General features: G+C 37.9%; 1 long non-coding RNA gene across 1 annotated transcript; it reads right to left on the bottom strand.

Annotated features, from left to right (window-relative positions):
* Positions 1 to 8,731: 8,731 nt before the first annotated feature.
* On the bottom strand, positions 8,732 to 21,007 carry LOC102123576 (uncharacterized). The gene is made up of 3 exons (XR_001485575.4): positions 20,623 to 21,007; positions 15,628 to 15,743; positions 8,732 to 15,132 (listed from the first exon to the last, which is right to left on the bottom strand). It is a non-coding gene; the product is annotated as an uncharacterized lncRNA (long non-coding RNA).
* Between the last annotated feature and the right edge of the window lie 1,558 nt (positions 21,008 to 22,565).

The raw sequence follows: 22,565 nt of genomic DNA, 5'->3' as shown, positions 1-22,565 counted from the left end.
GATAGCTACTATTAAAATATAATTGCCTATTTTTCCAATTGTGTCCATTAAGAGGAGAATCAATAAATAAATTAATTGCAGTATTTATTTGATACCATAATAATTACTACAGTTCTTTTGGGTTTAAATTCAATTTGAGTATTTATTAGATGTGTGCCCTTGGGCAGGTTAATTAATTTACCTGGGCATCATTTTCCCCATAAATAGGAGAAAATAGTAGCGCTGTTTTTAAGATTAGATGTCATAATACATGATAACATTGTCTTCCAGTAATCAATATTTAGTGAAGCATAGCTAAATTATTTGGTTCAAATAAGTGAAAACATAGTTTGTGCTTCATTATAACAGGAAACATGTATTTTTACATTTTATAGTCATTCTGTTGTACCATATACATACATATATGCACACACGTATATACACTCTAATTTATATTTTAAAATGTGAATTCTATAGGAATAATTTTGTGTTTCTCTCCCCTTTTAAAGAAAGTGGATCTATCAGGTCAATCAGAAACTTAAGTTATGTTAACCATAATTTTATGCCAGGAATTGGCATCCTACTGGGCATAAACATGCAAAAACTGTCATGTTCTGGAACAGAGAATCAGCTTAGTGGAAGCATTTATATCACAAACTCAACCACACCTTGGTCTTCAGCAATTACATTCACATATGCATTATAAATTAGAAAAAAATGACAAAGTATAGAAATATAACATTAAGTATATATTTTAAATTGTGTATAAATATTAGGAATATATATTATATGCAAGAGTATATTTGAATTAGGAGTAAATATGCTGGATTGTTATCACTGCCTCTCTCTGGAAGTTTTTTTAAAATATACTTTTCTATATTTTATTAATTCCCAATATGAATTGTAAAACTCTTTATAATTAGAAAGTTGCTAAAAGAGAAGTCAATCAAGGGATGTGTTCTCCCCTTTATGAATTATTTAGTATATCTGAAACTAAATACCCTTTATATTTGGATACAAAGATGAATCTTTGGGTGTCCAACTTAGACTGATTTAACAAATTACATTGTGCCATGAATTAGGCCACAAATCTATTTTTGCCTATACTGCTCCAGTGACCTGGTATCCAGTTTTCTCTTTTTATCTCCACTACTCCATTATCACCCCAAGAAAAAAATTTAACCATCCGTACAGACACAATTAGTTTCTGTTTCTGAACTAAGACTTTTAAAATTATCTACTGAAAATTGAGCACTTCTATCTTTTTGACCCACTGTAGTTGGAACATACATTTGTCATAAACCTGAAACAATTAGTTTGTACTTTTCCAAGTATATGTCTGTATCCTGAGATCAGAGGCTCTGTCCAATTGTCTTTGTTTTCCCAGTACTTGGCAGAATAAGTGAATATTTGTTGAAGATAGGGTTGGAGGGAGAGAGGAGGATGGAAGGAATAAAAGAAATAAGGGAGGGAGGAAATGACAAAAAGAGGGAGGTAGGAAACAATCAGATAAATATTTAGTGATGTGCAAAGAATAGATACCTCTCATGGAGATTTGAAGCATCCCTGGGAATTCATTTGAGGTGAGTCTACTATTCATATTTTTTCCATGCATAGATACTTGTCCAAAAGGCTGAAAAAAATTAAAATTAATGTCAGAGAAAACTAGGTGAATCTAAAAATTAAAAAATGAATTGTACATATTGATATACATGCTAGCCTCTGTAAAGAATTTTAGAATTTTTATAACACCTTTCAAATATAGTCTTCTTAAAATCTCAGAGAAACCCAATGACCTAAATATTTATTGCCAGTTTAAAATTAGGAAACTGAGGTTCCAAAAGGTAACATGATCTGTCCCAGTTTACGCAGCTAAAAAATGGCAGTTTATATTTTAGTAACACTTATCCAAAGTCTTAGGGGGCTTAACACAAACAAGGTTTATTTCTCATTTGTGTTTTTCCACCATGTATCAGCAGGGAGCAACCACATATTGTAAACTCTCGGCGACCCAGGCTGATGCAGAAGGCACCATCTCAAACATTACTAGTTATTGCCTCAGAGGGATGGAGAACTGACCATTTCACATCAGCAATTAAATGTTCCACTTCGAAGTGACACATGCCACTTTTACTAACAAACTTATTAGTCACATGGACTGACCCAACCACAACAGGGCCAAGAAATACAATGTTAGCATGTGACTGGAAGTGAAGAGAACTGAAAACTATTTGGCAATATTTTTACCTAGTATCTAATACTCCTAAGTGAGAATTCAAGTACTTTTTTGGTACAAACATAGAAATAACATGCTCTTAAAATTTCAGAATTCTTAAAACTCATGTACATTAAAATAAAAGTATTCTTATAATTGAATAATTTCTTATTCAGAAATAAGTTGGTCCTGAAGCAGTCTATTCTGAACCAGATAACTGCATGCAGTTTAGTTCTATCTGTACCTGCTTAGTCCAACTCTATTTATATTTTTATTTAGAGTTAAGACATATAAACATAATCTCATAAACTGGAGACAGATTATAGAAAGGGACAATAGGATTTCTTCGAGAGAATTTTATTCAGGGATGAAGGAATTGGTATGAACAGAAACTGACCTCTTTCAACATTAAGCTTTTATGTGTATCCATCCTAGCCCCCAGCTATAATTGTGTATAAGACCAGGGAGGATAAAGGGGCTTTGTGTCAATTCCAAGGTCTGTTTCACTAGATAAGTCATGTTTTGAGACTCAAATAAGTCTGCTGTAAAGTAAGTATTTTTACAACTTAACATATCCTTTACAAGTGCAGGCATGCTTGTATCTTGGCAACAGTATTGCTGGTTCATGCCATCTTAGGCTACTGGAAATGGTGCCATTGTAAAGCCAAAACCTTTAAGTAGGTTTGGAGTCCAGCAGCTAGGAAAGCTTCATCAGACTAGCAAAAAGGGTTGTGACAAAAGAAAATCACGAAGAGCTTGTATTCAGTAAATAGTGCCTGTAGAAATCGAACCAATGCCAAAGGCACGGAGATGTAGCTTCTTGGAGCAGAATCTGTATAGAACAGTTGAGGTTAGTGCCTGTAGAATCCTGAATTGGTTAATAACAATTAGTTAATTTCCACAAAGATTCATTCACTATATGTCTACTAAATACCTATTCTTTGCAAATCATGGTCCTAAATTTTTCTAGGTGTTGGACAACACTAGGTAAGCAAATAAATTTTCTACTCTCATGGAGCTAAAATTTAGGAGGAGGAGAGAAAATATAAGTACATGAGGAAATAAAGTAATTTTAGATATTCACCTCCAGGATGTGAAAGAAAGGAATCAAGGATGACTTCTAGGGTTTGGTGAATGGTTATGCCATTTAATGTAAAAGCATAAGAGTTTCATAAGAGTTCCAAAATCAAGTGTTCAGTTTGGGACAAGTAGATTTTGAGATGCTGACAAGATATTAGTGGAAATGTTGACTGGGCAGTGGCATTCAGGTGCTTGATGGACAGTCATGTGTCTGCACTGCAACAAGCACTGAATTAGAGGTAGGAGCATTGGTAGTGCAGCCTGGAGTAAAAATAAAGCTGGCATCCAGTGGCTGCCTGGACTGATTCATAGTTCATATAACCCATCTCTTGTGTACTCCCACAGACGTGTCTAATATTGGCATATAAGTGATGCATCCCAATAACGTGTCCCCATGTTATTTTCACTGTACAATTTATTTCACAATTAATATTTAGTCAATGTCTACAGATAAGTGATGTTTTCTTAGGGGAGACAGTGTGGTATAACAAGAGGTTACTAGGTGTGAAGCCAAAGTGTGATAATTCTCCTTCAATGAATAACTTGTTGCTTCAACTGCTGGAAGTCCTATTGGCAGACAATCTTCAGCTGTCAGCACCTTCAGAGATTGCTTCAGCCACAGAGAGCCACTTTTCTCAAGGTCATGCTCCTTTCCAGGGTGGCCCACATTCAATTACTGATCTATTGGTCTATGTGGGAAGATTTACGCTGCGGCATCTAAGCCCAACTTGGGACCACTCTGCAGGAAACTGCAGTCTAGCCTAGTGGGGCTGGCAGTCATTAGGCCTTTATCACAACTCAGCTTCTGCTCCGTCCTGCTGCTAGCCTCCCATTCACAAGTGTTGGTGCCAAGGGCACTCTTTCATAAATTCCCGCTCACTACACACTATCCTGGCACCTGCTCTCTGGGGAACCCAGCTTGCAGCACAGAGACTATTTCTATTTTATTATTTACCATGTAAATATACTTGTGGTTGTTTGACAGGTTGGCAACATTTTTGACACTCTTCCCAGAAAAGTTGAAATCTCCATTCCCTACTTGTGAAACTAGGTGGATCTTTGCTACTGCTTCAACAAACAGAGGAATATGGTGGGAAAGGGGGCTGTGTGATGTGTAACTTATGAAGCTAGGGAGCAAAGGACATGAGATTTCTGCTGGTCCCTCTTGGGACATTCATTCTGGGAACCTTTGGTTCACAGGCACAAAGTCCAGCTACCCTGAAGTTGCTCTGCAGAGAGACCATGGAGAGAAAACAGAGGGTGTTATGTCTGAGGATCCCCAACTATTCTAGATCCCAGATGTTTGCGTTGTTTCAGACCAGGCATCAAACATGTGAATAAAGCCTTTGAGGTGCCCTCAGCCCCAGCCATCAATGACCACAACTGCATGAGAGACTCCAAACAAGGATTGACTAGCTAAGCCCAGGGAACCCTCAGGTGAGGGAAAAAAAAAATTAGTTATTGTTTTAAGTCATTGTTTTAGGGTGGTTTGTTCACACCTATAAATAGTTATAACAATAATTAAATTATTTTAATTCTCTCAGCCTCAATTTCTCTGTGATATGGGAATAATTTTATTAAGACCTTCTGAACCTATTGCACTAGCAAGTTTTGGAAATAACAGTAACAGCATATGGAAACTTGCTTTATAAGCTGTAAGACACATTAATTAGAGGTACAGTTTATTATAATTATCATGATAAATCCTCATTAATGTGGAATGGAATATACAGAATACCAAAAAATAATGATTCCTTATCTCAAGGAGTAGCAATATTGGCTCTCAGTTTATAATCATTTATTCTAACCACCAAAAAAAGTAAACAGAAGGGTCTGGAATGGCAAAGGGAAAATGGAAATCAAAAATGGATTTAAAAGCAATAATGTAATATTTATTTTTCCTTATCTACCCCTTCTGTACAGCTCAGATCAAAAGAGTATTTTTAGGTATATTTGCAGAAGACAAAACTTTGTCCTCTCTGCAAGCTTCAAGCATGGAAATTTGGCACTTAACAATTCTCTCTTTTACATTCACTAAATGTTGCTCCTACTGCCCTCCTCTATTTGTTCTCTGCCCTACATATTTTGAATGCCTTTATCTCTAAGTAGATATAAACACCTTTAAAGAAATAGTCCAGGGATTCTTCATAGTTGTGCCCTAGGAATAACTGTCAGAGTACTTTGTAAACCGAAGGCACCTAACACATGTTTACAAAATAAACTCCAAAGATTGCAAATACAATTTTAAAGATACTAAAGGATCAACGATTACTTATTACTAATCTACTTTTTACTTAATTGAAAATTAGGAATTCAACTACCAGTTTAAATGGATTTTTCTTTTTTTATTTCATTTTATAGGTTCCAAGATTTCCGCCAAGTCTTTACTAGTGTAACCTGCCAAATATTCCAATTCTCCTAACTCCTGCTCCACCAGGCACATTTTGAGATTGCATTTTCTGAGCCCCTTGTGATGAATAGTTGTAGCAAATTCTGAGTATAAGTGATGTATATCACTTTGGGTGTAACATTTAAGTCATAGATCTAAACCCTCCCAAACTTTTTATTTCCTCTGGCAATGATTTTCAAGATTCTAGGTGGTAGCTGCCCCACTGACTAGCTTCCATAGTGACTATGAGCAGAAATACCTTCTCTTCTGACTTGATATGAACATGGAGCATCAACAAAAAATAAGTCATTGTTACTTTTTAAGCCCTTGAGGTTTGTTTTCTGTTACTGTTGTTCATTTGTTTTCTGTTTATGTTTTTGTTTTTTTTTTTTCACAGCATAATTTCCTGATATAGTCTTAAGTATAGATAGACTATACACTTGGTGACTGAAACTGATTGATGGGTTTGGCAAAGCCTGACAGCAGAAGAATCACAGCCCTGGTACAATTTCTCTCCTTTCCAGTTATTTGTCAGTGGCATCTAAATTGGTTTAGTAAATCAGCACTAATCTTGAAATTCCACATTGTTACCATTGAGACCACAAGTCAGTACTTCTAATGACTGAGTCATATGCACTTTTATGCTTCCCAAAGTCTATGTTATTTCTGTTAAAATAGCCTATTGTATCTCAAATTATTCCTGGAGTTGTCTTAGATGAGTTCCCCAGAAACGACTCTGAGACAAAGATTTGTATTCGGAAAGTTTGGCTGGGAGTGCTATCCAGAACACACATGACCGAGTGAAGAAACACACTTGTCCAGAGGGAGATGCTGAACTGCAGTGCAATCAGAACAAAGACCTTAGCTGATGGCATGGGGAGCGTTTAGATGGCCCTTTATAGTTGTCCTGGTTGAAACAAAAGGTATGGACTCTTGTGTCTCTGCATCAACCAGTCATTGGATACAGGTGACCACAGGGGAGGAAATGTAACTTTCAGCTAGGCAAAGCCTGGGAAGGAACTCAATGATGAGCTGTCACCAGCCAACACTCTTGCCAAATGAAGGAATTTATGCCTCTGTCCTGAAGAGAATTCTGCAGGTTGCAACACAGTAACCACTGTAAAAGCAATATAAGTTTCTAATGAAATCTTTGGCAACCTGCCACCAGGTTATCTCCTGTTAAAACCATTACTACAGTTTCTGTCCACCATGATCTGTCCACTGAATTGCTGTTTCCCTGTCTCCAAGCATCAAATGCATACCTAACCTGAAGAATTCAGCTCAAACATCATCTAGTAAAATCCTCCAAAAAAAATCTCTCCTGATGATGTTACCAACCATGATTTTTTTTTTTCTTCTTGTGGACTTTCTTGGCATTCTATGCCAAAACTGTTTCATAAGTTTGCTTCATGTAAGAAAAAAGCCCTCTAAGTGGATGACTATGGAGCTGATGCTCAAACCTGAGGTATAAAGAAACCAAGATGGAGGTTGATAGAGGTGGGAGAAATAACTTGACATATTCAGTAGGGGATTCTTTAGGTCTCATTTGTTCCTCTAGGGTCCCACACAGATAACACTAGTGCTGAGGCCCAAAGTGTCCTGTAGTCCGGGGCTATGTTTTGTAAGCCAGATTCTTCTCTTTTCACCATACTGTATGAATTGCTTCCCCATTAATATTCCCAAAGGTTTAGTAAAGGATTTTTCTAAAGTTCCTTTCTTGACTTGCCCTTGCTTCAGAACCTTAAAAGGAGAGATCATTTCGATTCCTTCTTAGGGTTTTTGTGCCCCTTCCCCACTCACGACTCCATCCCCATCTGTTACCAGAAAGGGGTCCTGATCCAGACCCCAAGAGAGGTCTGTACAGGGACTGCGTAGACAAGCTATGAGGCCAGTTTTCCCAAAGGGCTTTTACTGGCTCTACAAGTTAAACATGCCATTCCAGTCAAAGTCTTAGTAAAATAATCAGTTTCTCAAATTGTGTCCTGTTACAAAAGAAAACAGATTCTTATTGCACTTATGCAAATAACTATATTATCATAAGTTAAGAATACTCACAGATGGTTTCCAAATTCTGGAGAAATCAGGCAGCAAGAAACAAATATGCTCCCAACTTTGTTCACAGGAGTATACTTGTATTAGTTCATTTTCATACTGCTATGAAGAAATACCTAAGATTGAGTAATTTATAAAGAAAAAGAGGTTGAGTGGACTTACAGTCCCCTTCCCTGGGGAGGCCTCACAATCATGGTAGAAGGTGAAGGAGGAGCAAAGGCATGTCTTACATGGTGGCAGGCAAGAGAGCGTGTGCAGGGGAACTGCCCTTTATAAAACCATCAGGTCTCCTGAGACTCACTATCACGAGAACAGCATGGGAAAAACCCACCCCATGATTCAATTGCCTCCCAATGGGTCCCTGCCATGACACATGGGGATTGTGGGAGCTACATTTCAAGATGAGATTTGGGTGGGGACACAGCCAAACCATATCAATAATTTACTCAATTGTTAAAAGCTGTAAATAGCCCAAAAGAAAAGTTTTCTTGGCTCTGAGAAACAAAAGATCAGCAATGTTTTAAGCTAAAAGCCAAAAAAAGATTACTTCAGGCTTCTATTAGTTCAGTCCATGCAATTAACTCCTGTTCTGCTTGATATTCATGAACAGTTCAGCCCTCCATGAGAGTTCTGAAAGTTTTTCCTCTATTATAATGTCACAATCTCCAGAGTTACCAGAAACCTGCATTCAAGAGCACCTGTCAAAGTCTTATAGCTGATTATAAACCACCTTTTGAAGAGGATCAAAATAAGACAACAATTGTCCATGAATGACAAAAAGTCTTAGGACAGCCACTATTAAAGCCACAATTGACAAGAAAATTTTGGGTACTTCTGTGGCATACAAAAATTTTACATAATAATTATGACAATACATGCACTAAATCATATGAGAATTATAGGAGTTTCCCATAATTTTGGAACACATACCTAAAACTTATTTACACAAATAAATCTTTTGTTCCTTAATAGAGGGAAGACTTAGCTTTCCAAACAATCTGACTCTCTCCTTCCCCAGGAAAACAAAACTATTTTAATATTTTTTAATATAACATGAAAATCTTGTTCAACAGAGAAAGCCAAATTTCACCTTTACATTAACGCAGTATTGATGCCAAACCTAATTCTTAATAAAACCTTATAGACAAATCTATCCAATCTTAATCAGTTAGATCATCAGGTAAGATTCTCATAAACCTTTTATAACCCTTTACAATTTTTTGTTAAAGAGCAGATCAGTGTTGTAAGAAAACCCTGTTGTGCTTTTATTCCAATGTTCAATTTATGAAAAAACCTGAATACCCCCTTTAATTGTAGCTAATATGTTCACACACAGCATTTCTTTTATAAAATTAATTGTTCACAAAACTTCCACAACTTGTTTAAACCTTTATCTTTTTTCTATATAGCTTGAAAAAAAAATTTAAGCCTCTAAACTAGGCCAAAAAAAAATCCATATTCCCATGCCTTCTTATAATTTTTTTACCAAAAACACATCACTGTTCTTACACACATTGCACGTAAAACTGTTTATTCAGTAGACTCAATTAAATGTTACAATGCTAACTGAGCAACTTTTATTTTTGGTGAAAAATCTGGTAAGTAAGGATTTTAATTATCTATCAAGTGTGGAGCCTAAGACACTAGAGAGAAGTCCAGAAAAGGTCTTTTTTCAGCATAGCCAGGGGGGCATGGCTAACTCCACATGTTCACATGCCTTACCTGGAATCTAATGGCTCCAAAGCAGGTAAGTTATCAAGTTAAAGAAGCAGTTTATGATATTAAAGCATTTGGCAAACCTAAATCTGACTGGGCTAATTTAGACCAAATGTCTTTATTTTACCAATAATCTTTAAAATTGTCTGTAATTCCTAAATATTACTAAAGTTACATGAATTAAAAGGCATTTGTTTTTATTTTTCTGACAATATTTGCTTTAATTACCTATTATCTTTAAACCAATTAATCAGAGCTCTTATGTATAAACATCACACACACAACACATGTAAATATGCAGACAGAGAGAAAATTCAGTACTTTTAAGATTTGCCATTTGCAAGTTTCTTAATTGGATTGCTGGCTTTAGGGTGGAGCCCTTGGAGGAATAGGACTGGGAAAGCATGCAGTTTCCAGGGCCTAATAAGCAGGCACAGCTGGAAGGCAAAACAGAGCCCCAAAATTAAGGGTCTCATTTTTATATTAGATCCTGGATCTCTGAAGAAAAGAGGGAATTAGGCATGAGATCATGTCATTTGCAGGGACATGGATGAAGCTGGAAGCCATCATTCTCAGCAAACTAACATAGAAACAGAATACCAAACTCCACATGTTCTCACTTATAAGTGGGAGCTGAACAATGAGAACACATGAATACAGGGAGAGGAACAACACACACTGGGGCCTGTTGGGGAGAGCACCAGGATAAATAGCTAATGCATGTGGGGCTTAATACCTAGGTGATGGGTTGATAGGTGCAGCAAACCACCATGGCATATGCTTACCAATGTAACAAACCTGCACATCCTGCACATGTATCCCAGAGCTTAAAGTTAAATTTTTAAAAAGAGGGAATCAACCCATCTCCCATGGGAGTCTTATCTCTCAGTGGGGAATGGGGACAGTTTCAAACTTTCTAGGTGGCCAAGAGCATGATTCTCTAATCCAAACATGCAAACTGCCAAGTATCCCCCCATAACTGCCATTAGCCTCCCCAAAAGTATATTTCCTACCTAGTTATTACATACCAAAACTCTCTCATAATGCAAAGTAATTCCTGATACCCCAAAAGTCAATAATGTCAGACATCACAATGCAAAACAGAGGAGAGCCTTAGATTTTGAGAGGGATCTATCTGATTTCAGGTTCTGGGTTTTCATGAAGAAAGCAGAGGTTTTTCCCCAAACAGCGTCTGTGGTGCTTCCTGTTTTTCCCAAGGAGTCCCAGGCTGTTAGAGCTTGAATATACACTTTTAATGAAGCTGACTTTTAACCATAGCATTCTTAAAATAAAAAAAAATCTCATTATCAGACTCTAGCCAGGCAAACAGCAAATACTTCTAGCTTTTGAACTTTACCAAAGGTAACCTCCCAGGTACTCAGAAAAAGGAAAATTCAAGAAAGGAAGTCAGAAGTTGTTCTACAGCACTGGGCAGTCTCCATTGCTTTTCCCAGAAGGAGTCTAGAGCAGCCAATTTTGAGCTTGCAAAGCCTTTTAACTGCTCAATATAATTTTTAGGGGTATGATATGAACCCCAAAGTTCCTGTCCCCTGGATGACAGAGACAAAGAGGAAGTACTGCCACATGGTTATAAGGTCAAACTCCCAAGAACATAAAACAAGACAAGAGGGAAACTTCAGTTTTGCTTTTGTTTTGTTTTGTATTGTTTTGTTTTGTTTTGTTTCAGGGACCTGAAGCAAAGTTTGTAAGTGACCAGTTTGATGGGCTGTCTTGAACAGCAGTCTTATAGGGTGTATTAGTCAGGGTTCTCTGAAGGTATAGTACTAACAGGATAGATGAATAGATGAATGGAGAATTTTTAGGAGAATTGTCTCACATGATTACAAGGTGAAGTCCCACAACAGGCCATCAGCAAGCTGAGGGGCCAGGAAGCCAGTCCCAGTCCCAAAACCTGAAAAGTAGGGAAGCTAATAGTGCAGCCTTCAGTCTGTAGCTGAAGACCCAAGAGCTGCTGATGAATCACTGGTGTAAGTCCAAGAGTCCAAAAGCTAAAGAACTTGGAGTCTGATGTTCAAGGCCAGGAAGCATCCAGCATGGGAGAAACATGGAGGCCAGAAGACTCAGCCAGTTTAGTCTTTCCACATTCCTCTGCCTGCTTTTATCCTGGCCAAGCTGGCAGCTGAATAGATGGTACCCATCCAGAATGAGGGTGAGTCTGCCTCTCCCAGTTCACCAACTGAAATGTTAATCTCCTTTGGCAGCACCCTCACAGACACACCCAAGAACAATACTTTGCATCCTTCAATACAATCAATTTAACACTCAGTATTAACCACCACATGGGGGCTTAAGCCTGTATTCTATCCTAAGGTACACCTTCTTCTGACAGAACAATATGGAAAGACAAATTTATAGGACAAAGTACCCCAAATTCACTACAGCTTAAGACGAACTTAATGAAAAAATTCTTTTTCCTATTAATTAAAACTTCACAAGAAATAAACAGTGATATTTACCATTCCTATAACTTGTTTGCACAGACAGGCCAGCAGTCTGAATGGTAAGAACCTTACCGTTTTGCTGGCATGCCAGGCTTCTGAGTTCCCTTTCCCTGAGCATCCCTAGTGACCTGTCTTGTGGCATCATAGCCCAAGGGGTCAAACCACAACACAAAGGAAAATCACCTTTTTCCATTTCATGAAACCATTGGCAAAAGCCTCTCAATTTTGTAAGATGTCACCCAAGAGATTGCATGGGGTAACCAAATTAACATTTTCCAAAACAGCCAGAGCAAAATACATGTGACAAAACATAGATATTAGCCACTCTGCTTAGCACCCAGTATCAAACTGGCAAGGCTCAAACATGACCCTGGTTGGGCCTTGTCATCTTTGATCCACTCAAAGTGGTGTGGAATGATCTTCCGACCAGGAGTTGCAACATGTGGTCTCTGAGCAAACTGAAACCACAGACAGTTGCCCTGAGTAACAGAAAAGATAGAAAAGGAGAACAGCATTGCCTGCAGCAGGGTGGGCAAAATGAGGAGCTCAGGGAGGTCAGAGAAAGACCCATCCATTGCAGAATCTAAAGTTCGGGTGGCCAATTGTCTCATCAGCTTTCAAATTTTCCCCATATCCAGTGATCCTATATACACCTAATCCTGTCACCCACAGCCATCACCAAAGAGTGCAAGGCAGATTAATCCAAAGAGCGTAACAGTTAATATCCTATAATGTCAAATCCACTTTTAATCAAGAGGGACTTCTAATCCCCTTAGTCCTAGGAACTTCCTAATTTGGGCCTTGAATGTACGTTCCATCAAGTGTCCTTGCCTTTTATTAAGAGAGGCCTTTAAGCTGTCTTAGGAGAGACTCTTAACTCTCCTAAGTTGGGCGTCTAACCCAATTCCATCCTTTAACCAGGTAAAATGGTTCCTACCACTTACCCAAAGTCATCCAATTGGTGCTCTAATCTATTTCCTTTGGATAGGGAGTCTCCTTAGTTTAATCACTTTGTGGTCACCAGGAAGATGTTACCAGAAAAGGGTCCTGATCAAGACTTTAAGCGAGGGTTCTTGGACCTCATGCAGGAAAGAATTTGGGGTGAGTCCATAGAGTAAAGTGAAAGCAAGTTTATTAGGAAAGTCAAGGAATAAAAGAATTGCTACTCCATAGACAGAGAGCAGTGGCATAGGCTGCTTGACTAATTATAGTTATTTCTTGATTATATGCTAAACAAGGCGTGTATTATTCCCTAGTTTTCCAGGAAAGAGGTGGGCAATTCCTAGAACTGAGAGTTCCTCCCCTTTTTAGACCATAAAGTGTAACTTCCTGACATTGCTATGGCATTTGTGAACTGTCATGGCACTTGTAGGAGTGTCTTTTGGCATGCTAATGCATTATAATTAGCATATAATGAGCAGTGAGGACTACCAGAGGTTACTTTTGTCCCTATCTTGGTTTTGGTGGGTTTTAGCCAGCTTCTGTACCACATTATTTTATCAGTAAGGTCTTCGTGGCCTGTATGTTGTGCCAACCTCCTATCTCATCCTGTAACTAAGAATGCCTAACCTCCTGGGAATGCAGCCCAGCGGGTCTCACCCTCACTTTGCCCAGCCTGTATTCAAGATGGAGTTGCTCTGGTTCAAATGCCTCTGACACATCCGTTGCTGAAGTGGTTGTCCTGGTGTTAATTATTGAAGGATTCTGCCAAGGGGTAGGGAAATGTTAGAGAGTAAGTGTCTGGGCTGTCAGGTTTAACTGTCCTTTTCCCAGTAGAAATCCTCCCTACAGAATCAATCTTTTGTTATCTGTTTTAAATTTTATTTTTCAGGGAAGCAATGTTTTTATACTTTCAATTAAAATTATTTGTATATACATTTTATTTCCTCATGAGACCTTAAAAGTACTTGAGATAAAAAATTTAGGAAAATCAGTAGAAGCCTTAATTTTCCTATTTGCAAAATGAGTGGCAATAACTTTTCAAGGGCCCTTTTATCCATATTACTTGCTAATTTTATACAACTCAGCCTAAAATTATAGGATGTCACAATTCTAGACAGGTCGAGTGTCCTTAATCTCTGGTTTCCATATTAGTTTGCTGGCTGATATGCTGCCTATATCTTTTTGTTATTTTCAGGTAACATAATTGCTCTGGAAAAGAAGGCAAGAAAGTGAAACAAGGCAGTTTCACCACACCTATCATCAGGAACTCAGGGGCAATTTGACTTAAAGCAGCTTGAAATTTTAAAAGAAAAACAGAAAATGCAATCTGTTTTCTCATTTGTTCGGTTTCCTCTTTAAACAAGCACACTCTATCTCGCTAAAGATTTCCCCCTAAAAAGAAAACACATTGCACAGCTTGACCTATAATTTAAATCACAATTAAGCTTCCAGTTAGAATGTATCTTCATCATAAATCTACTGTAAATCCCCCAGTGTTCTGTTAAATTCCCTGAGCCTCTCAAACAGCAGGACCCCCGTTTTATTTTCCCTAGTTATAAAATGCTGGATTATAGCTTATTTATGAGTTTCATGAATAAGAAAAATTTGATTGCCATTCACAGAGAATTCTCACCAGGTTATTATATTCCTGGATCCTATTAATAAAAATACACGAACTAAAAATTACTCCAAATTAGTCATTCAAGTAGAAATGCTTGCAAGACTTCTTTGTATAAAAAGAAGATGCCACCAAACAGCACTATTAAGAACATTTCCTCCTACTGCTCTTGGTCATCACTGCTACCTCTGCTAAATCCAATCTGCTTTTTATAAACATTTATAAATCTACCTTTTAGCCTGCTATAGCAATCCTTCCTGAGGGACATTGCTTTTTCACTAGGAATTTACTCCTTATGAGCAGTGCCTAAGCAGTTCAGATTTTATGTTCTTGACCTAAATCTGGGTACCCATTATAAATCCAGACTTGACGGAGAATGTCCAAGCATCTGGTGAAATGGGTCATCTGGGGTTTCAAAGATTTGAGGGCTTCCATAGTCACATGGAAAGGACAATTACTTGAGGCATGAAGACTGATAGGTACTCCCAGGGTAGTGTAAAATTGTTGTATAAAGTTCTGCTTTATAATCAATAAAATAAGAATTGATATTTACTATAATATAAGCTCCATACAGCAGAAATTTTTGTAAGCACTCAATTATTTGTTGAATGAGTGGATGGACTTTCATCTCACCTCTGCTCTGTGATCAAAGCCTAGTTCCAAGATCTACCTTCTTCACCTATGAAAAGGAAATTACATGTATTACATGAAGTAACTTAGGAAATGTGTATGGAACTAAGTATAGCACAAGTATAAATCAATATTTTAAGCAATAAAATTACTTTCTAATAATCATAAATAATTCAAACTAAGTCTAAAATAAAAGATTATTTAAATCCTTGAAAGGCAACAATGGGGAAAACTGTTGTCTAAAAATTGCAAGCATTTTCTTTCTCTTAAAATGTGAAGGATTCAATTTTCAGGCACAAAAAGCTTTTGTTTTTGTAAAGTCATCTGAATGGATATTTATTTACACAAATGTAGAACGATGGTTCCCAGTTGCAATATACATATTTTAGACATGTAGCAGCAAATAAATGAACTGCTTTGCTTTATATTTTAACATAGTGACATTAATGTAAACAGGTTTATTTTTAAAATATCTTTCTTTTCTTAGCATAAGGACAGAAAGATGTTTTTATTACGTATGTACCTAGACTATTCCATGCCTTACATTATTGCTTGTCCTTATGAAATTGCATGAGTGTTTTCCCAAAGAAGTTGCCCACAGGAGACTGGGAGAGGATACTGGCAACGGTAGAAAAGACTTGGAGACATGATCTTCATCATCTATTGACAAAGGACATAAAGAGAACATGATTTGGACTGCTGAAGCCTCACCTGAACTCCACTGTGGATTTCCTACAATTGCTGTTATTTAAAAACACATCATCTAATTCTCAGAAATGTATTGATGCCACACATTATCATGGTCTGAAGACCCTCAGGAACCAAAGCACAAAACCCCACTCTTACGGTGGGGTGGAGTTTGGGGAGAATGGACTATGGGGAGTGGGGAGACCAAAATCGAATGCACAGAAGTCTATGAATTCCCCATTTCCCACCTACTTATAATGGGATAGAAGTGGGACTGGAAGTCAGTGTGTGGAGATAAGGCCAGCATGGGAAAGGGAAGAGAGAGTGATCAAGGTAATTCCTGAGTTTCTATGCACATTAATGTTTGATGGAGTATGCAGGTAATTACCTAGGAACTTAAATATGGGTAAAAATAACAACAAAACAACAAACTTTCATCTGAAAAAAATCTGGAAAACAATAGTTTCTGATTTGGAGAGAATGACCATTTTCATAATCTTTGTATGTTCATGTAGTTGCTCATCCCTTCAACTAGCACTTATGGAGCACAACTCTGTATCCAGAATTGGACTGGATGCTGGGTTTATAGGCACTTACAAGGCAAGACCACTGACATCAAGGTGCTCACAGTGGGAGACAAACATATAAATAAATGCATGTAACAGGAGTCTGTGTAATTAATAAGATAATACAAAGGAGGGTTAGTAATTATACCTCGACAGCAACTAAGAAAGTGGTAGCTGAATTAGATTCTTTCAACCCAAAACTGCAGCTGTTCATAAAGCATGGAAGATTGTTTTTACTTTACTGGCAAAAAAAAATTGCAACCAGAGGAAAATAATATGGTGCTGAGAGCCCTCTGAAGCATACAGCTGGCATAAATATTTTGTGGTACATTCCTTAGCCTACTATCACAGTGGTCACTGATAATCTTATACAAATAGAATATGTTGATAACAGGTTTTTTCTTAAGTTTTCAATATTAGATTATTGAGAAATGATCACTACAATGAACTCACTGAACCTTAAAATACTATTTTGTGAAATATATTGTATATTTTCAAGTATTTTTTCTTTTTTAAACTATTCTTTTCTTGTACCTTAATGAGCAAGCAGAAAATGAAACCCCTGAACTTATTCATATTCAATATTTGTTAAGTATCTACTATGTGACAAGCACCAATATGTATCACAAAGGTACGTCACAATGGGAATGGAGGTCAGAAGAAAAGTGTGGATAAAGGGTTAAGGGATTATGGAAGAGGTTGTAAGTAACGTAAGAAATGGATCAGATTTGGGGTTTAAATACATGTAGAAATACACAAGGGGGAGAAGTGAAGAGTCAAAGGATATTTCAAGTTCAGCATGTGCAAAGAAAGAGATGGAGAAGTGAACACCGATGCTTCAGGAATGATGAAAAGTTAAGATGGTGCATAAAATGCTCCATAACCTGCCTTCTGTGGATCTCTTACACTAAATCTTGATACTTCTTGCATCATATGTTATGTTTATCTTCTGTGCCATTGCCTGTGCAATCTACTCTATTTAGATGATTGCCTTTCACTCTTCATTTCTCCTGGGTAATGTCTTTATATAAGCCTTCTCCACTCAACTATGGATTCCTTGGAGACAGGCACACATCTTATTCATCTTTGATTCCCAGCACATAACACAATTCTTGGCACAATGCAGGCATTCTATAAATGCCTGTTGAATCCATTGATTCATCTATCCACCAACAAAGTTAGTGAGCACCTTCTTTTGTCATTGGTTGGTGCATAAGTTCACAACAGTTAAAAAAAAAAGGACATGGTAATCCAAAGAAGAGAGGTTAGAATTAACTTTGTGTGTAATTTTCACCAAAGGTTTATACAGAGGGAAGAGGTACCATTTTTATATAGAAACATATATATATATATACACATACACACACACACACACACACACATATATATATATAAACTTTAGAGAGGGCAGAGTCTTGTTGAAGTAGAAGATTAAGTTAAGATATATTTGTTGACTAGAGGACTGCAGAGTGGTATAAGAGGTAGTGGAGATGTTAACTGCAGAAGCAGTTTTTGTTCTGTAAACCAAAAATTCTGAGAGTGAAGACTCTCTTTGAATCTAGTAAGAATTGAGTTTGGTAATAAAAAGGAACCAGCTGGAGGAGGATCAGGCAGATGTGTGTGGATTTCAAATAAAAAGTAACAATGGACCACCATGACAAGGAGAACTATGAAATGAGAATAACATTTGAGGAACAGAAGCCAATAATTATCCCCATAAAAGAATGGGTATGACAAAGCAGAAGAGAGGTGAGATAGGTAGCTCTGGCTATTAACCAGCATGCAAGTGATAAAAGCCAAGGATAGCTGGAAAAACAGAAAGAAACAAATATGAAACAAGTAAGAATAGAACTTACTTTATGAGTAGTACATGAAATTTTTTTTAAAAAAAAAACCTCTGTCACCAGGCTGGAGTGCAGTGGCACGATCTTGGATCACTGCAACTTCCACCTTCTGGGTTCAAGCGATTCTAGGGCCTCAGCCTCCCAAGTAGCTGGGATTACAGGCACGCATCACCACACCCAGCTAATTTTTGTATTTTAATAGAGATGGGGTTTCCATGTTGGGGCCAGGATACTCTTGATCTCCTGACCTCCTGATCTGCCCACCTTGGCCTCCCAAAGTGCTGGGATTACAGGCATGAGCCACTGCGCCTTGTCGGAAATACTTTCTTAAGACCTAGTACCAGACTTCATTAGAGAAGTAATGACTGGTTTTTAGGAAAAGTGACTTTGAATATGGAATGTGAGCTCTGGAAGGAAGACTCAGGAGGAGCAAAACAAAGATCACTGATGTTCTTCACGAAAAGTAAATGAGAAGGCCTCCTCCAACATGGTTGACTGAGCTTTCCTTTATAAACTCATAGAAATAATGGATAAAATATAAGTATTGTTATATAAATCATATACAACCTTAAAAACAAAAAACAACAAAAAGGAAATTCTCAGTGCCCAAAATAAATTTTAAAAATTGAATAGCAGAAAGCAGAACTGATACTTTGGTAGCCCTCCAAAATTTTATACTTGGCCATATGCCTCAGGAACCAGTAGTTGGGTTTTAATGTCCAAGCACAAGGCTGAGCTTTAATGAGACAGGTGAGCTGGAACTAAGCCCTTATGTAAAACCTAGAGCCTTAGGAATAGCCAGCCACTAGAACTGGAAAAAGGTAATCTACTAGTCTGGGGAAGCGATGAAGAAGTTTGTTCTTTGGGGCTTTGGATAGGGAGAAAAAAAGAAAAAACATAAGGTACCTATGAGAAATCAAAACCGCAGCCCTGCAAGAGATATAAATTTATAATATTTGCATAAGTCAGGAGCCACAGACTGAGAAATTATCATTTGAAAATGCTTCGGATCTTTAAGAGCTACAGTATGCTGGCAGAAGGAAATGCATAATTGCTCTAAAGGGACTCTTTTGCAACTAAGGGCATAAGAGAGTCCCATAAACAAAACCACCCACCGAAGAAGAGCACCACATGAGGAAATAAATCACTGAGTAAGAGTCAGTGGAGGTTGTCAACGAGAGTTAGGAACTGAAAAGCTAAAAATAACAGAACTAACAGAAAATAAAATAAAATAAAGACATATAACTTGACTAAAAGGGCAAAATAATAGAAATCATAGTGAAAGAATAGGCAGAATTCACAAAAAAACAAACATGTATTTTGGAAAACAATATTGTCATTGAAACGAAAATGAATGGGTCTAACCAGATCCCACTGGTGAATGAATATAATAACTTTCTTTCCTATTCCTCATTTTAAATTATACTTAGCTGGGTTTCTTTGCAAGTTTGTCAAACAGTTTATATTTGGTGAACCCACAGTTCAAATAATATGGCGTTAGAAATAAAATAGAGTCATGCGTTGCCTAACGACGAGATACGTTCTGAGAAATGCCTCATTAGGCAATTTCATTGTTGTGCAAACATCATAAAGTATACAAACCTAGATAGTATAGCCTTATGATCCTAGACTATAAACTTTTCTAGCATATTACTGTACTGAATAATGTAGGTAACTGTAACTCAATGTTGTGTTTGTGTTTCTAAACAGAAGGGGTAGCATGCTGCACTATCATGTTACAACATCACTAAGCAATAGGAATTTTTCAGCTCCATTATAATCTTAAGGGACCATAGTCATACAATGTAGTCGGACATTGAAATATTATGTGGTGCACGACTGTATTCAAAAAGTGTTGCTAGGCCCCTGCCCTCCAGCCTGAGACAGAGTGAGGCTCCCTCTCTAAAAAAATAAAAGTGCTGCTAGTCAATACAATGTAAAAATATAAACTGTCATTATCAATTCATTCCCTTGAACCTAAAAATAGTGTCTCAACAAAATAAGTCTTCCTTACTTCTGCGGGAAAGTCTTTTTTTCCTGTCCTTTGTTCCAAGGAGAAAGGATTCACTCAGGTCCTTGTGAGAAGAGCTTCCTTAGCACTCTAAAATTAGAAAAGTATACCCTGGACAGAGCCGGTTCCTTCTAGTTCCCTAGGAGAGTAGAGCACCAAATTTTTCTCCTAGGTCTTGCTTTAGGGCTGTATGTGTGTCCTTGCTAGTACTGATGCCTTCCAATATAAGGACTCAGACTCCACTAGCTGCCAGATTTCTGCTTGAAACACTGCCTGCTAGTGTTGAAGCTTTCAAACGATTTTAATCCATGGCCATGAAGCAAGAACAGTGTTTTCTTTAACTGCATCTACCCTATACTCTATCTCTGTTTCTACCCCTCACATCTCCAAATGAGGGGGCTTTACTGGCTTTGCGCCTTGTTTCCACTCACCTGTGGTGATCTCAGGAGGCAGAGTTTGAAGTTAGTCATCAGTGATTTCCTCAAGTCCATTTGTCCTATATTTAGCAGCAATTCCTTAGTGGTTCTGGCATGCAATAAGACTAAAACTGATAGAGATCTCCACCTTTATAAGCATTTTTCATTTTGATCAATGGTCTTAATGGGAGTAGTTAGATCTGCACATTCTTCTAACCACCCAGAAGTCCTTAACCAACAACAGTGCATTTGTATGTTTTCATCCATTTGACGTAAGTGCATCAGCTAGTTGTTAAAGTGCAAAGACTAACAGTCTGTCTTCACACATATTTCCATACCAAGAATCACTTTATTTCACAACTTGACTACGTCCACATTAGGATTTGTTGGCAAATTAAAAATTATTTACTCACAAAATGATAAAAGGAAGGAGACACAGGTGAAAGTAAATGTGTAAGAGTTAACAGAATCAATACAATTGAATAGCTGTGGAGCCTAGGGGATGCAGGATTCAAGGCAGACAAAGATATCTGCTGAAGTAAATTAATGTTAGGTCACTACCCATGGTTGACATCACAGAAGTGGGTAAGCATATCAGAGTAAATAAATGAATCCTTTCTTAAACAAAAAACCCATAAAACTTATTTTACTCCCTTAACGAGAAATATTTTCAAAATTTAGGCCCATTCCTGGTAGATTAAGACCAGTTCAGACGACTGCATTGCCATTCCAGGGCCAAGAAAGCAACTTTAAAAACACGCCCTATGCTATGGTCTAAATATGTCCCTCAAACTTCACATTTTGAAATCCTAACCCCCAAACTGATGGTTTTGGCAAGTGGCCTCTTGGGAAGTGAGGAATGGGAAGAAAGGAAAGGCCCTTATAAGATAGGCCCAAGGGAGGGCCTCTGCCTCTCCACCATGTGAGGACAGGGTCAGAAGGTGCTATCCACTGAACAGAAAGCACTCCTTCCTAGACACACCTTGTTCTGTGACATTCCAGCCTTCAGAAATGTGAAGAATAAACCTCTGTGGTTCATAAGCTACCCAGTCTATGGTATTTTGTTATGGAAGCCCAAAAGGATCAAGCCATCCCAAAATGGCATTGTCCACACCATGTTTTTGTACCTCACCTAGAAAAACACCATACCCATTCGGAGTTAAATCCTTCCTAACTCTTTAGTATCAACGTGCTTGGAAACGTAAGTAATGCTGACACCTTTTTTCTTTCTAAAGAACAATACATACCAATTAACAGGATCGGTGAATAGTACTAGATTCTATGCATGGAGCCTAGTATGTATTTAAAAGCATGCAATCTGGAACTAGACTGGAAACAAATCCCAGCTTACTAGACAAACTGCTTAACCTTTTACTTGGACTCATTCAACTCATTTGTAAAACGAGGGCAATTTCTGATTTCACAGGGTTGCTACGAGGATTTTAAAAAGCCCCTTGGAACATAGCCTAACACTCAGAACTCAATAAATATGAACTGTCTTAAAAGGTTTCCAGAAAAAATCCCTGACAGGTTAGGTAGGCTTATCATTACAACGCTTTCCAGTGTAAGGGAGGTGAACAGCTATTTAGCACCACACAACTCCTCTGGGCTCAGAACAGCTCTCAGTAGACTACGATCCCTTCCCGACGTGAAAATTTCAGATAAAAACGCTCGGCGAAGTCCGAAGGCAGCACGGGACCGAGCCAGGACGCGGGCCAGAGTCCTCCGAAGGACTGTGCCTCTCCGACCCCACCGAAATACAGCTTTTACTTTGCAGCAATCTGAGCCAACCCAAGAAGATTCAGAGGCTTCCAAAACAGAACCGACAAGAACACTCAAAGAATGCCTCTACACCTCCTGATTCTGTCGCTTTGCGTGAAGAGTAGTAAGCCGCGGTGAGCACCGCCCAGAACTCGAGAAGGCGGAGTCTGCTGGGCGCCGAACGCTGACTAGAGGAC

This window comes from Macaca fascicularis, chromosome 15 (genome assembly GCF_037993035.2).
Source record: "Macaca fascicularis isolate 582-1 chromosome 15, T2T-MFA8v1.1".
In the NCBI taxonomy this organism is placed as follows: domain Eukaryota; kingdom Metazoa; phylum Chordata; class Mammalia; order Primates; family Cercopithecidae; genus Macaca; species Macaca fascicularis.
The sequence above is the reverse complement of the archived record's forward strand: the minus strand, read 5'-3'. Positions and strand labels throughout refer to the sequence as shown.